The sequence below is a fragment of the Adiantum capillus-veneris genome, chromosome 13, assembly GCF_014529385.1.
Source record: "Adiantum capillus-veneris isolate H3 chromosome 13, ASM1452938v2, whole genome shotgun sequence".
Taxonomy (NCBI): domain Eukaryota; kingdom Viridiplantae; phylum Streptophyta; class Polypodiopsida; order Polypodiales; family Pteridaceae; genus Adiantum; species Adiantum capillus-veneris.
In genome coordinates this window covers 118,935,412-118,950,609 of record NC_140943.1, presented here as the reverse complement: position 1 = coordinate 118,950,609, position 15,198 = coordinate 118,935,412, and positions in this window count along the sequence as shown.

Genomic DNA, 15,198 nt, shown 5'->3' with positions numbered 1-15,198 from the left:
CCCTATGTTCAAATAGTGCAGGTAGACGATGCTTGAACACCATCATGCTGCCATGAAAGGTGCTGAATCAAATATAGAGTGAAAATCTATGTTCTCACGATGTGTCATTTCTACATTTGAACTAGCATAATAAATACCAGGTTTAACATTCTCCATCCCCCCCCCCCCCCCCCCCCCCTCTCTCTCTCTCTCTCTCTCTCTCTCTCTCTCTCTCTCTCTCTCTCTCTAGCCAATGTGTGGCAGGACACAGAAGAATTAGTATGTATTCTTGTTCTTCAATGATTGACATTTTGTTGATGACTACACTTATGTGTTTTCTTTGTGGACATAATCGCCTGTTTTGTGAGGTAATATATGACAAATTACATGCTAGCCGCTAAAAAATGTATCTCAATTGTCAAAAAGGAATAAAAATTAAAAAAGCTTGATCAATCCGCCCAAAATAGATACATGGGTACTTTGGGAATTTTAAAGATTTGAAGGGTATTTTGGGAATTTGGACAAATTAGAGGGTTTTGAGCTTGGCTTCAAGAAAACGAGGAAATTTGCATAAGTTCTAGTGTAATTACTGACAAAAGCTTCTAATTTTGACCAAAAAAATGAGAGAATTTCAAGTTTGCCCTTACTTTCACCACTCCATGAAAGTATTCATCGATGCAAAAAGAGAGAGAGAGAGAGAGAGAGAGAGAGAGAGAGAGAGAGAGAGAGAGATAAGCTTACTAATTTATTTAAGGTGGCTTAGGTGGTTGAATGTAGCCTCAATGTAACCACCACCTCCCCCCCGCCTTATGTGTACGGTATGAGTATGAAATAATGAGGGGCTACCCCTATTGTATACGCTTATGTACAAAATCCAAGTCCCCCCATTGTACACTCATGTGGTACCGTACGGAAAAACACGGTGAATCCCCTGGGATTGTACACAAGACCACTATTCTAGAATGAAAAACTATATTCAAAATCCAAAATTTATCAAAACTAAGAAAATTGATTACAGAGGGAATTGTTTTCAAAAATGTAAGAGTTACTTGAAGCTATAACAGTGATAGCCTAGTTCCATACATGCCCCAATCATCGTGGACCTTCATTTTGTCTTTCAATCTCTTTCCAATCTACACACATTCAATAATAAGTAGGCAATGATCATCAAAATTTGATGGACTGAAAATTTGGTGGAAGGGTCTCACCTTGTGACCTTGGAGACGAAGTTGAGCTTGTTGAGTGAATCCCTGAGGCTCAAATGCAACACAAAAAATTGGATGATAAGGTTTTCAAATGTATTTTTGTTGATTATAGTGCTGAAAGAAAATCATCTGTAAAAAAAAGTGTATCTTGGTCTCACGGCATGTTGCTTTTGTGGAAAATTCTATTCAACTCTTGCCATCATGTACAAGAGATAGTAATGTAAGCTCACATGACATTCATGACAGTTTGTTGTCTCTTTGTAGTGGTGGAAGTTTGAATGTAAATTCCAATGAGGCAAATGTACAGCCTATGGGGATTTCTAAAAACGTTATAGATAAGCCTATTACTGATGCAGATGTACATGATGTACTTGATGAGGAAAGGGCTGAGAATGAGCAGGCTAGAGGTATTCCTAAATGGTTGGTGTATACTTTGTGTGATAGTAAATTGGATGCACCTTTTTCTAGTCGTACTCGTTCAGGTTCTTGCCAGACATCTTATGCATCATATTGTTATGCTTTGTCTCTAGCTTATCTGACGTTGAGGAACCTCTATCTTTTGATGAACACTACAAGAGGTTGTGTGCTCTTGTGACACTGTTAGCGACGGAAATACACTGGGTTTTTATAACCCCCGGCGTCGCTAAAACCGTCGCTACGAGCGTCGCTACGAGAGCGTCACTACAAGCGTCGCTATATAGAGACGCTCATAGCGACGCTCATAGCGACGTTTACACAGAAGACTATAGCGACGCTCATAGCGATGCTACAGAGCCATAAATAGCGACGGTTATAGCGACGCCCAAGAGAATTTTTTTTTGGTGACAGGGCATTGAATGCCCTGCCACCCATCAACCATATTGTACTTGATTCACTTTTTAAAAAAAGTGCAAGGGTAGATAATAGACCCAAAATAGTCACCCACAAGACGCATTGTTTGCAAAATTGACAAGCGTAAAATTGACAATTGTACACATCATAGGCAAAATGAATTGATTGGCAAATGTAATAATGACAATTGTACAACATCATAGGCATAAAGAATTGATTGGCAAAAGGAACTGCGGTGACAAATGTAATAATATACATGGTTCAAAAAGACGTATAAAATCCGTCTCATGATACATAAGCTATGGGAAACCCTAAACTAATGCTATCTAGCTACGGCTAAACTGACGTCGTCTAGTCAGACGTCTCATCGCGTCCAAGCGGCGTATCTGTCGGATTCTGCAAAAAAAGACAATAAGACAGCTTTCAGTAAGTATAAACATATAACGACATTTATAAAACAATACAAAAAATAGAAAAGAGTAAACCCTAATACTAACCATGCCGCCGCGAGAACTGAGAATGTCCATCAGGGCGTTTAAGCCCTTCCCGCCTGCGTACTCGCGCTCGTACGGTGTGGGATCACGTCCTGTCATCGACCACTGTCAAAACATACAAAGATTTCATTATGTTAGAATTAAAAAACTCATAAACCCTAAACTATCGAACATAAAGAGCAATGCGAAAACACTTACAAAATCGGCCTCAAATGATGTCCATCCACCGCTCCCCAAGTGGTGCGAGCTCCCTGCCTCTACTCGCGCTCTGGCTGCATCCTTTTGTTGCTTCCACTTGTCGGGATTCTCGCGCGCTGCTTTCTTCGCATTCTTCCAATCTTCTTTGGCCAGCCAATCTGGCCTGTTCCACCCATTCTTGATTGCTTTTTGCACTTCGGAACGCTTGTGTTTGCAGTATTCGCGCATTCGAATCTTCATCAGGTCTTCATTGAAGCGCTGATCCCGTGTTGGAACGGGAAACTCATCATGAAGTATGCTGATGACTCTGTTTTTTAAATCACTTGGTACTTCACTCCATTTGTTTAGTATGTAGTGTCTAAACAGCTGAGAGCAAAGACCACGCATGCGCAAGATCACCTTCTTGCCGTCATCATCCATGATGATGCCGCCGCTGAAGTTGACAGAGTAAGGCAAGCCCTCTGGCCGGTGACGCGTGAACCTGGGTGTCCCGGCAGGGGTCTCTAGCGGCGTGTCGATGGGGGTACGGACGTCAGGTGTCTCCACCGGCGTCTAGGCCCCGAAGCGAGGAGTGTCGAGTGGGGTGGCTCCTGGCGGAGTAGGTAGAGGTGTGTAGCTGCTAGGAACAGTCAGCTGCGCAAAACCTGGCGTAGATGGCGATGTTGTGGCTGGTGTGGGGACGGGCAAAGAAGGGGAGGGTAAAGAGCCTCGTCGAACACGAGGCGGTGTGGAGGCATCGGCGGCGGAATTCCCACAACAACCGCCACCGCCACCACTAGAGCGCCAGTGTCTAGACGAGTGTGAAGATCGTCTCGTCGACGCCGAAGCTTCGGAGCGCGCCGAATGCTCGGAAAGAGAGGGAGATGCGGATGGAGTAGGAACGCGCGATGATGCGCCAGAGCGATGACGCTCCACGTACCACTGTCTCTGCTGCGGTGACAAAGAAGAAAGAAACTCCTCATCATCTATACCTGCATTAAACACACGAATATTTAAACTTAATATTGAATGAATAGAGTAGACAATGACTCAAAGACCATTAAATACAATGACGTAATGACGCATATAAATACAATGACGCAATGAATTGAGTGATAGAAGAGGCAAGTCGAAAACTTAGAATTTTCAATCAAAAGATGTGAGCGCGAGTAGAAAAGAGCGTTATACACCATGGAAGGTACTTAGAGAGCCAGAGCTTTTACAACACGGAGCAAAATTGTTCAAATACAATATTTGTGGCTTTAAGAGATCTCTCTCTCATCCTCGCATAACTCAGCATAACTTCCTATATCTATATAAAGCTCTCCGTTTAAACACATATCCTCTGTTTCATTTTGTAGCTCCTCTGCATGCACCCCATATAGAGTAGTAGCATCTTGATGCTCGTCTGGCACCACCGCAGCGGCTTCTGATTGAGCATCTTCTCTGATCTCCTCCATTGATGCCGTTGTGATTGGCACATGGTAGCCTTCATACGTCCTTGCACTACGAGGGGCTACCTCTATGACGTACCACCAGTTTCATGTAGACTTCGTAGGATGAAATATTACCTGCCAGAGCCACATAACTTACATGAGAGCTTTCAAGCACATAACTTGTAAAAGGGGGATGTTAACTATTTACATACTTACTTGTTCACAATGCTCTGGTAGTACGAAAGTGTCTCTTAGGTCAGTCCATTTCTTAGTAGAATCCACCTCAAGAAAACCAGACTCTCCTCTACGCACAGTAGCGTTGCGACCCTCCATGATTATCTTGAACCATTGCACGTCGAACAAGTCGACAAAAAATCCTCTGTAATCGATCCTCAAAATCTCTTGCAATGTGCCGAAGTAAGTGAGTTCCGCCACCACAGGATCTGCATCAGAGGAACGTCGTCGACTAGACTGTTCAAATTTTGCCATGATTCCACAATCTTGAGTAAAACGCTTTTTGTCGATCCGTTCCACCCTAAAATGTCGACCTTTACACCATGCTGTTGTGTATGACTTATACTACAACGAACAAAGATTATGAGTGGCCGTTCAAACGTTTAGAAATAAAGTCACTAGCATGTCGTACATTGCAAACTTACCTTGGTCGCGCAACCCCGAGAGTACTCCCACTCTTCCTCAGTCACTTTGTCACCGCATTGTTGTGCGCTTTTCAATTGGTTGTGCAACCATCTTAAGCTCATGAAGGTTGGTAGGCTCTCCAGACCCGTCGGATAGTGCATCGGTGGTCGTCTTCCCCGTCTCCACTCGATTCGTGCCCTTTGTCGCTCTTGCTTTGCATCCTCATATTGTGAAATCCACTTTTGCATCACTGGATTGTGAAGCATGCAAAATCGGTTGATTTTAGCCTCTAGATCTTCCGTCATCTTCTTCTCAACACCGAGATTGCACATGACAATCCCAGATATGCGCTCATCATCTATGGTTCGCCATAGCGTGTCCCGGGCTTTATCAAATCCGTCTAGCCACTCTCCAATGTACACTAGGGACTCTGATACCAACCAACCTTCTGCCATGCTACCCTCCGGACGTGCCTTTTGACGCACATATCCCTTAAGCGTTTTCATGAAACGTTCTAAGAAGAACATCCATCTGGAATGAACTGTGCCAGCTATTTCCACCTCATCAACTATGTGAACAAGAAGATGCACCTGAATGGTTAGAATGGTAGTAGGAAAATGTTTCTCAAACATGCACACAAGCTCCGCAGCATTTAGTTTGGCGAATAGTATGGAGTCTACGTTGATCTCCTTTTGTGAGATCCATTGCACCAGCTTTGCAAGTTTGTAGATTGTGTTACGGATGTCGAGAGACAAACATCCCTCAATGGCAACCGGTAAAATAAACTGTAAAGTATGTGCAGCAATGATATTAAAGTCCACATTTTATGCAATGATATTAAAGTCCACTATGAACGTACCTGACACATTTTATGCCAATCGTGTGACTTCAAACCGGTAAGCTTTTCGTCTTTAGTAAAACACGTTCGGAGCGAGTGCATTACGCCAGTGGGGGTCCGCAAAGATCGAATGGTCTCTTTTACTTTGCGTTCTTGGGCTCCTGTGAAAATCCATGGTGCTTTAGGGAGTTTTATCGATCCATCAGACGCTTTTTGCGGCCAATATTGCTCCATACGATCCACATTTCTAAGGTCAACTCTGGCTCCCAAAGTATCTTTCTTGCCGGTCAGATGGTCCCATAGTAGATTACCCACATTCTTGAATATGTGCATTGGATCGAGCAAGTGATTGATCATGAGTCGGGGCCAGTATGGTAACTCGTACCATAGAGATAGTCTCTTCATCCTTGGAGGCAATCCGTCATCGCACATCTCCTTCTGCTCTAACCATGCTTGTGCGGACATCCTTGGTGGCTCTCTTCCCAAAAAGCCGTCGCGTAACACATGATTCTCTGGAAGATACGCTTGATGACCTTCGTAGATTTGCTTCTTCAGTGAGGGCGCCCTACGTGCATTCAGTCTAGGTCCACATGTGACACATGCTCTGTATCCGCTTGTTTGAAGCCCTGCATGTATACACATGATAATAGATCAACTATGGGAAAAAACAAGATTTACAGTGTCTGAGTGAGGAGTGTCAATAGATCACCTGAGCATTCTGTTAGCCCGGGATAGTCATGCATGGTCCACATTAGAATGCCTCTGATCAAAGCATTCCGTCGTCCTGTGTGTCGGCACACCCACCACCTCTATGCCAATCCACAATTGTTGTAGCTCTTCCAATAGTGGACGAAGATACACATCCATATTCTCCACTTTATATCGCCCTGGCACAATCAAGCTTAGCCATAGGTGCCCCTTCTTCGTAGTCAACCACGGGGGAATGTTGTAGTTGACGATGACAACGGGCCATACACTGTAAGATGTTGATCTTTGACCAAATGGATTTACGCCATCCATAGCCAGGCCTAAGCGCAAATTTCGAGCTTCCCTGGCAAAATCCGACCATGTTCCATCTATATGTTTCCAGGCTGCGCAATCTGCAGGAATTCGTAGCACACCATCCGAAGATTTATTCTCCTCATGCCACGATGCTAGGGCGGCCATGGACTTACATTCGAAGAAATGCTTGATGCAAGGAAGCAGAGGAAAATGTCGCAAAACCTTTTGTGGAATTTTTGTCCCGTGGAGATCTACTCGATATCTTTCGGAATCACATTTCGGACACTTCTCCATGTCTATGTATTCCCCTCTGAAAAGAATGCAGTCATTAGGACAAGCGTGGATAGAATTGTAATCCATCCCCAAGTTTCGCAAAATCTTTCTTGCTTCATCTCGGGAATCTGGCATCACATTGTCAGCTGGTAGTATGTGCTCTTTAAGCAATCCACACAACATAAAAATACGATACAGTCGTGTAAAAATCTATCAGATCATTATACATTTAGAGTTTTATTAAAGTAAACTAATTGTAATAGATCACCTGAAAAGCGCTGTGACGCTAGTGTCACTCCATCCAAACTTTGCTTGCATGTTGAGAAGAACCAGGAGTGCTTTCAATCTAGACATACGTGCTCCATTATACAATGGCGTATCGGCTTCACTTTTCATATCATCATAGATAAGCCTTTCTGAATCCATGATCGTCTCGATCATTTCATCAATCTCGGGCTCAAACATTGCCTCGTTGGGAATGTGCTCTGCATGATCATCCCCCGAGCTGTCAGAGGCTACATCTTGTGGCCTCACATATGCTGCTTGACCAAAGCGCCTGCGAACACGTCTATTGGGTTGCAAGATTGCTGCTTGTTGGCCAGCGTCAGAGTCCGACGAGTTATAATTGGCAACAACTCGATCTATAATAGATGGATCGAACTCGCCAAATTTGCGAACGTGCTGCAAAGAAACACGTCTTGTCCGTCGCACAGCATGCTTGCATTGATTACAAGGACATAAGACCCCCGTTGAGAGATAGGTGTTTCGGTTGGACGGTCCCACATCCTCGTCACTACTCATAATGAGGATAAAAATCTTATAACCTGGACAACAAATTTAATATTCTATTGGCATTCTTCGTCTTATCTCTCTCTCTCTCTCTCTCTCTCTCTCTCTCTCTCTCTCTCTCTCTCTCTCTCTCTCTCTCTCTCTTTACCTCACATTCTCTAGTCATGTCCAATCCCCGCACACCTCGGTCTAGAGGTGCACGGAGATCAGAACCACCGGGTTATAATCTCGTCTTTATTGGTCAATACCTATATTTGTGGGTACAAGAAATCTATAGACCCACGTCTACATGATACTGCATGTAGTGGACAAAACCCCTTTGCCTCTTCTCTAGCTGTAGCACTTCACAGCATCTTAACATCTTTTCACAGTAGATCTTTTCACTGTTCGTCTAACTCTAAACCCTAAACCGTAAGTAATTCTTGCGTGGACTCGATCTAACGTAAATAAGCGTAAATCTAAATAAACGTAAATCTAACTAAAAATAAACCTAAATCTAATTTAACGTAAGTCTACATCTAACCTAATCTTTAACGTCTTTTGGGATAGTTTCCTACGACGTTAAAACTCTCTTCTTCTTGTGTGTGTGTGTGTGTGTGTGTGTGTGTGTGTGGGTAAACCTATATAAACCTAAGTCTAATCTAATATAACATAAATCTAAATCTAACGTAAATTATGTTATATTAAAAACAAAGAACTAAACTAACGGGGATTATAAGAACCTTAAAACTGATTTAACACATAATTTTTCACATAACTCGGCAAGAGTTGACATTCTGATCACTAAAGATGTGAGAGTTAACTTCCGGCGGTGACGCTGCCTCATCTCCATCCACATCTGACGACAACAATTGGCCCTTTAGACCGTTCTTGCTCTTGTTACTAACTTTGAAGTTGCTGTTGAATGACTAGAGGTTGTCTAGATGGTCATTGTGTCGGGGATGTCGTGACTCTTGCCGCCCTGAAGATCCACCTTCTTCCCTATCTTCTGAAGACATTTCACCAGTACTTTTGGATCGACGGAGCCCACCATGAGTGAAGGCAGCAATACCCTATATTCCATTGAGGGCTTTCTTCACCCGCTTCATGCAGGCATCGCAGTCTATGGAGACCTAAATCTAATCTAATATAACGTAAATCTAAATCTAGCGTAAATAAACGTAAATCTAATTAAAAATAAACCTAAATCTAATTTAATTTAACTTAAATAAACCTAAATCTAATTTAACGTAAGTCTACATCTAACCTAATCTTTAACGTCTTTTAGGATAATTTCCTACGACGTTATAACTCTCTTCTTCTTGTGTGTGTGCGCGTGTGTGGATGTGTGTGCCAATAAAAAGAGATAAATGGTATAACCTTTCTATCACCCATGCCAAGTATGATAGATTGGTTATGCCATTTCCCTCTTGAATAATAGGTCTTGAGTTCAACTCCTCGTCGGCTAGATCTTTAGGTCTTTTAATTTTAATTAGTTTCCTACGACGTTAAATTAGTTTCTCTCTCTTTCTCTCTCAATGTGTGTGCGTTTTTTTGGATCGTATACATGTTTTCTCTCTCTTTTCATCTCTCAATGTGTGCGTTTTTTGTTTATGCATGTTCTCTCTCTCTTTTCCTCTCTCAATGCGTGCGTTTTTTGTTTATGCATGCTCTCTCTCTCTTTTCCTCTCTCAATGCGTGCGTTTTTTGTTTATGCATGCTCTCTCTCTCTTTTCCTCTCTCAATGTGTGTGTGCATTCTTTGTTTATGTATGTGTGTGTGCGTTTTTGTTTATGTTTGTACTCTCTCTCTCTCTCTCTCTCTCTCTCAAAAACACTATGTGTGTGTGTGTGTATGTGTGTGTGTGAGAGAGAGAGAGAGGGAGAGAGAAAGAGGGGAAGGGAACATGAGAGTGAGGAGAGGGAAGGAGCATACCTGGCTCTCCTTCCTCTCCTCGTGTGTGTGTGTGTGTGTGTGTGTGTGTGTTTGTGTGTGTGTGTGTGTGTGTGTGTGTGTGTGTGGAGAAGAAAAAGAGAGAGAGAGAGAGAGAGAGAGAGAGGGAGAGCGTTACCTGCTCCTTGCTTGAGGGCGCTGAAAAACTCAGATCTGAGATCTGAGTTTTTGGGCGCGCTCTGTTATTTTTTTAGCCCAGCCGGCGTCGCTATGAGCGTCGCAAATTTACAAAGAAATTTGCGACGCTCATAGCGACGCCGGGATTTTTTTTTTGAGCGTCGCTGTGTGAGCGTCGCTAATATGAATAGCCTCTTGTAGTGGAAGCACAAAATTAAAATAGCTAGATGGCTTCCATGCAAGCTGGATACGATGCACTAATAACAAATGACACATAGACTTTATGTGATTTGACTCATGGCAAGAAGGCCATTGGTACAAAGTGGGTTCACAAGCTGAAATACAAGCCGAATGGTGAGATTGATCGGTATAAGGCTTGACTTGTTGCAAAGGATTATGCACAAAAAAAAGTCAAATATTATGAAGAGACTTTTTGTTGGGGATACCATCATTGCATAGCTCTAATGACCAACAAACTTATCAATCCGGAGGGATGAGCTACCCGGCTTGGGCATGGAAAAACTCACACAATTAGTAAGTTAATCATGGCAACATGAATGGTCTCTATGAGGTGAGATTCTCGAGGAGCTAAGCCACAACGATTGGCTATCTCCACATCCACTTCCCTTCACCTTCAATCAACCCAATCACACACCCTAACGATTGCAAGACGCACACAACACTAATCGTATCATGCAACACACTAATCACAAGCACACATACATAGATCTATTGAGCACCACACTGCAATCAAACCTACATGCACACACAAGAAAAAGAGGGCAATCACACAAGATTAGAGAGGGGTTAACCACTAATTAGTTACGATCTAGCTAATCAAAGCATAGTTAGCAATCACAAGAAGTATGAGCGAAGCATAGTGAAAGATAATTAAGCATTGATTAGTGCTAGTCAAGTCACATGAGCAATGAGAAGCTCAAGGACTCCATAGCCACACACCTCAAGAGGTCTCACCAAAGAGTGCTCTTAACAAATGAGTTTGAGAACCCTAATTTCTTTTACACTCTGCCTTATATACCTAGGGTAAAAATATGCAATGTCCGGGTGCCCAAGGCCTTTAGGGCTTCACCACTTATTAAATCTGCAACCTAGGCACGCTAACTGACCTGTTCTTTATAGCTTGGAACTCCCATTGAGGGCGTAACACAAAAAAGATACTTCAATGGCTTGAAATAAATCAGGAATTTACAATACATGACCATTTTGAGAAAATGTGAAAAATGGGAAAAATGTGTAACTCCAATATTTATTGCTTCTTCATGTTGATCTTTGATGTGCATCCATAAGGCTCATCCTTTAACAACTTTTGTTAACTGATGTTGACTCAGTTAACGTTTCTCCCTTTCAATTGTAGTGCCCTTCCTCAAGTACTGTTGAAAAGTGTCTATGGAGGCTGTGGAAGGTTTTTGATTGGTCGTTGATGGGCTGATCATCTTCATTTGTTGTTAAATTTGTTGATGAGGTTCATTTTGTCGCAGCATCTTCATTGGTCCAAAGTTGTTTCTGATGTGAAAGATGATGTCGCATTTGTTTGTTGTAATAGCATAATGATGAGGCTGCTGTTTATTTATGAAAAGTATGTACAAGGGAAGTAGAATGATGAGGTTCTAAATTAGTTTCTAATACCTGGATGATCAAAGGAAAAAAACCCAGTGGGAAAAAATGCCTCTGGGATACGCACATTATTGGAGTACTTATTATCATGGGAAATATTAATAAAGTACTCAAGGGATTATTTGTTAGAATTAAAAAGGCAGCAAATATGAGAGGGTAGCATGATGGAACATTGGTTTGCATGATGTAGTCCACTCAAGGTGCATAGGTGGAAGCAAAAAAGAGTGTCTAACACATACGTCCAATGGTGGGGCATCCTATTTATGCATACACAAAAATGCATGGAAACCAATATGTTATGCAACAAGATTTTGAGTGGTTCTTCATAAAGATGGTGTAGCTGGCACCCCTTTAAGAATGGTTTTTGTTGATGAGGATATGTGCTCTCATCTTACTGTGCATTGTGCGTGAGTGTTGGACTCTACGACACTCCACCAATTGGAAGTTAATATAGACTTTGACTCTTATGCTCATCTCATTCAGCATGAGCAACACGACTTAGATATGCTCAACTCTTCCAGCTTGAGCATAAGCCTAATAACTACAACTCTTAGCATAGAGTTTATTATGACTTGAAGCTTTGGGACTAATGCTTTGCTCGTTTTATGGCTCAGCAGCCTGACTCTGACAATGCCAAAGAATGTTTTCTACACCCTGGCGACTTGACTTTTTACATTCTTGTGCTTACTACAAACATTTCTTCAGTTAAAAGTAAGCTTCAATCTTCAAAAAGAGGATTAGTGAAGAACCAAGTTGGCATGAAAGGTTTTGTTTTGCCATACAATTTTTATCTTCTTAAAATCTGCATTTGCGTGTGTTGGGTTGTCCTTCTTTGACTATGAAGACTCCTTTATCTATTTGATTCTCCAATTGGGCCTATTGATAGGAATCTTTGATGTTGTTGTAGGCCTTTGTTCACTGTCGGAATTTGGGTTTTGACTAGGAGCATTGGAAGACTTAGGTATCCAAATCTCTTGATGACCTTTGTATCTCCTTTGTTGACTTTGCTTTATTCTAGGTCGGTTGAGTTCTTGAGATGTTCATGCCAGTCTGGTGTATTTGTAGTTGGCTTGTGGTTGAATGGTAGCCAAATCTTTGTATAATCTGTGTAGAATCCTTGTCCAAGAGGAAGATTCTTTGAGATCCATCTTTGTTCTATATCCTCTTGAGATTTGTGGTAGACTTTAGCATCTTTCGATGTTGTTATGTTGTATACCTGCTTCTTAGGTATCCTAGGATATTTTTGAGGTTGATACCCTGTGGACCTTCTTTCTTGCAAGGGACTTGATGTTACTTCATATGCTCTAACCTACAGTTTTGGTACCCATATCTGTCTGTTACCTCCATAGTATTCCTATTCTTTTAAGCTCCATTGTGATGCTATCCATCCCATGTGTTTGTTTTTCTGTGTTGATTTCCCGTCCTTAATCCAAACCGGATCACTAACTTTGACTAAACTGCTCAAAACAAACACTTGCTTGACTATCTTTTGCTTTCTTGAGTACTTTGGTTGAAATATCTTTGCTTTCCTAGGTGCCTCCTTAGAGGTTTCAGTTGGGTCATCAATTGACTTGAAGTTTTGAAAGCATGACATGCTTGAAGAAGGTGATCCATGAGGGTTCTTTGATGTAGAGGCATATGCTGTCATACCTTCTTTGCTAGTCAGTGAAAGTTCCACTTTAGATTTACCTTTGTCTGCAAGATTTATCTTTGATTCTTGTGTCTTTTGCAACTCTGAATATGGCATTAACGGTACATGTAAATGTTGTTGTCTATCTCTTGGAAAAGAGAGTATTAGCATTGTATCTTCTTTGTAGGCCTTGTGTTGGTCTAACCATTGATGTCCAAGGACGATATGTGCATGCATGTCTTTTGAAGGCTTCACCTGAAACTTTACTTGCTCTTCATGTTGTTGGATGCTAAAAGTAGCAACCATTTCCTTTTGACTTGTAGCTTTACCCATGATTTCTCTATTACCTAGCTTGTCTAGAGTAATCTCTAGAATTCTATGGATGTTGTCTACAACCATATTGCCCTTTGCTTCTTTGTCTAGTAGAGCATTGCATCTGACACTTGTTCCAATTGTATTACTAAGAACTATAGCTATTCTCATTGTTGGCTCTATTGAAGATCTCTATTCTACTTTTGCCATGGTCTCATCTTGATTTAGATGTGTCTTTATGGAGGGTGGCTTGAGACTCTGTTTTTCAATCTGACTTTCATCAACTGATTTAGCTGGCAATGAGTGAGTGATTTTTGGACTTCCTATTGCTTCTTGGTTGTTTGCAATCCCGTTCTTCTAAACTTCTGGCTTTGGTGGCATTCTCTGCTCTCAATAGCTTTCGTGGTTGCCCTTTGCTATATTTGATCTGCACTTGCTATTGCCTGATTTTCTTTAAGCTCTTTTAAAGTTCTCTTTGATGGAGATGATATTAGTCTCCATTTTGATTGTCCTCGAGGACTTTGTGCTATCGTCCGCGGGTGACCATTGTTGATCTTCATTCTTGGTTGTCTCTGAAGACTGCATCTTGTTTGCATTATGTATCTCTAAAAACTTCTAGGCCATTGGAATTCCCACTATGATGTTATATGGTACATCTTTTGCTGTTACCACATGAGATTGGGCGACGATGATATGTGAACCTACTTAAATGGTGGTGGAGATAAGTCCCTAGCATTCTGCTCGTTTGTTTCCAAATATGTTCACAAATTCAGGAGCATCTTCTAGCTGTGATTGGCCACATTTTTCCCAAGTGCAAAAGGACATGAGGTTCTTGTCTAACTAAAAATCTAGCTTTACTTTACTTGAGAGTTTTTCTTCGTTCTCACCAACAATGTTGCACTTGATCATCTCAGGGTTTGTGTCCGAATTGAGTGCTTTTGATGTGGCAGTGTCCTTTGGTTGAGTTTTATCTGCATTTCCTTTGCTTTGACCACTATTTCAATCGATGTTGACTCCATTGGCTATAATATAGCACTTTTTGCTTGCAATTGTTGAGCATTGTCTACCTGCATTTGAGTAACCTTTGATCTTAGAAGATCCATTGTATTGTCTGGTAGAATTTGTCTCTTTGAAGGAGATTTTGGTGGTGACCTTTGTGTATCTTTTTAGACTTTAGCTTTCATTGATTTTGACTTTTTTGTCACCTGCTTTGGCAACTTGAGGCTTTGCATCATCTTCAAATAGTCTTTGACTTCAGTCTTACCATCCATAGAGGTTTGTACAAGGTCATGAACCTGTTGGTATTCATTGTCATTTGCATCTCGATATGAATATGTGAGCTTGGTTACATGTAACCGTTTGAACACTATTGGATTTGTTGGCTTTTCAGTCTGACTTGTGGAGATCAACTGAAACTTTTATCCTTGATGATCTTCATAGAGGCATTTATCTGTAGGCTCTGATGAAATCTGGTTCAATTGAAAACTTCCAACAACCATATGATCTTTAAATGGTTTTTGCTTTGAAGGGGTCTGTTGGCTAGCAGTTCTAGGATTTCTAATTGACATTGTGATTCCTGGTACATGAGCTAAGCTTGATGAATTCACAGCTCCCCCCTTCCTAGGGTGATCACTATAGCCTACTTCTTTATGAGACTTCAAATTTTTTTGGCTCTAGTTTAGTCTCACCTTTTGGGATTGTGAAGGCGCATTTAGGGTAGCATTGTTGATGTTTGGCATCTGTAAACCTTTTGCATAGTTTCCTATGTATCTCCGTGAAACATGACAAGCTATTTCCCAAGTCATGTTGTAGATAGCATTATCTTTGCCCTGATATTGTCTATCCCATGGGTCTCCTATGATATGAGCTTCTGTGGTTTCAGGACCCAAGGCATCATAGATCTTAGACT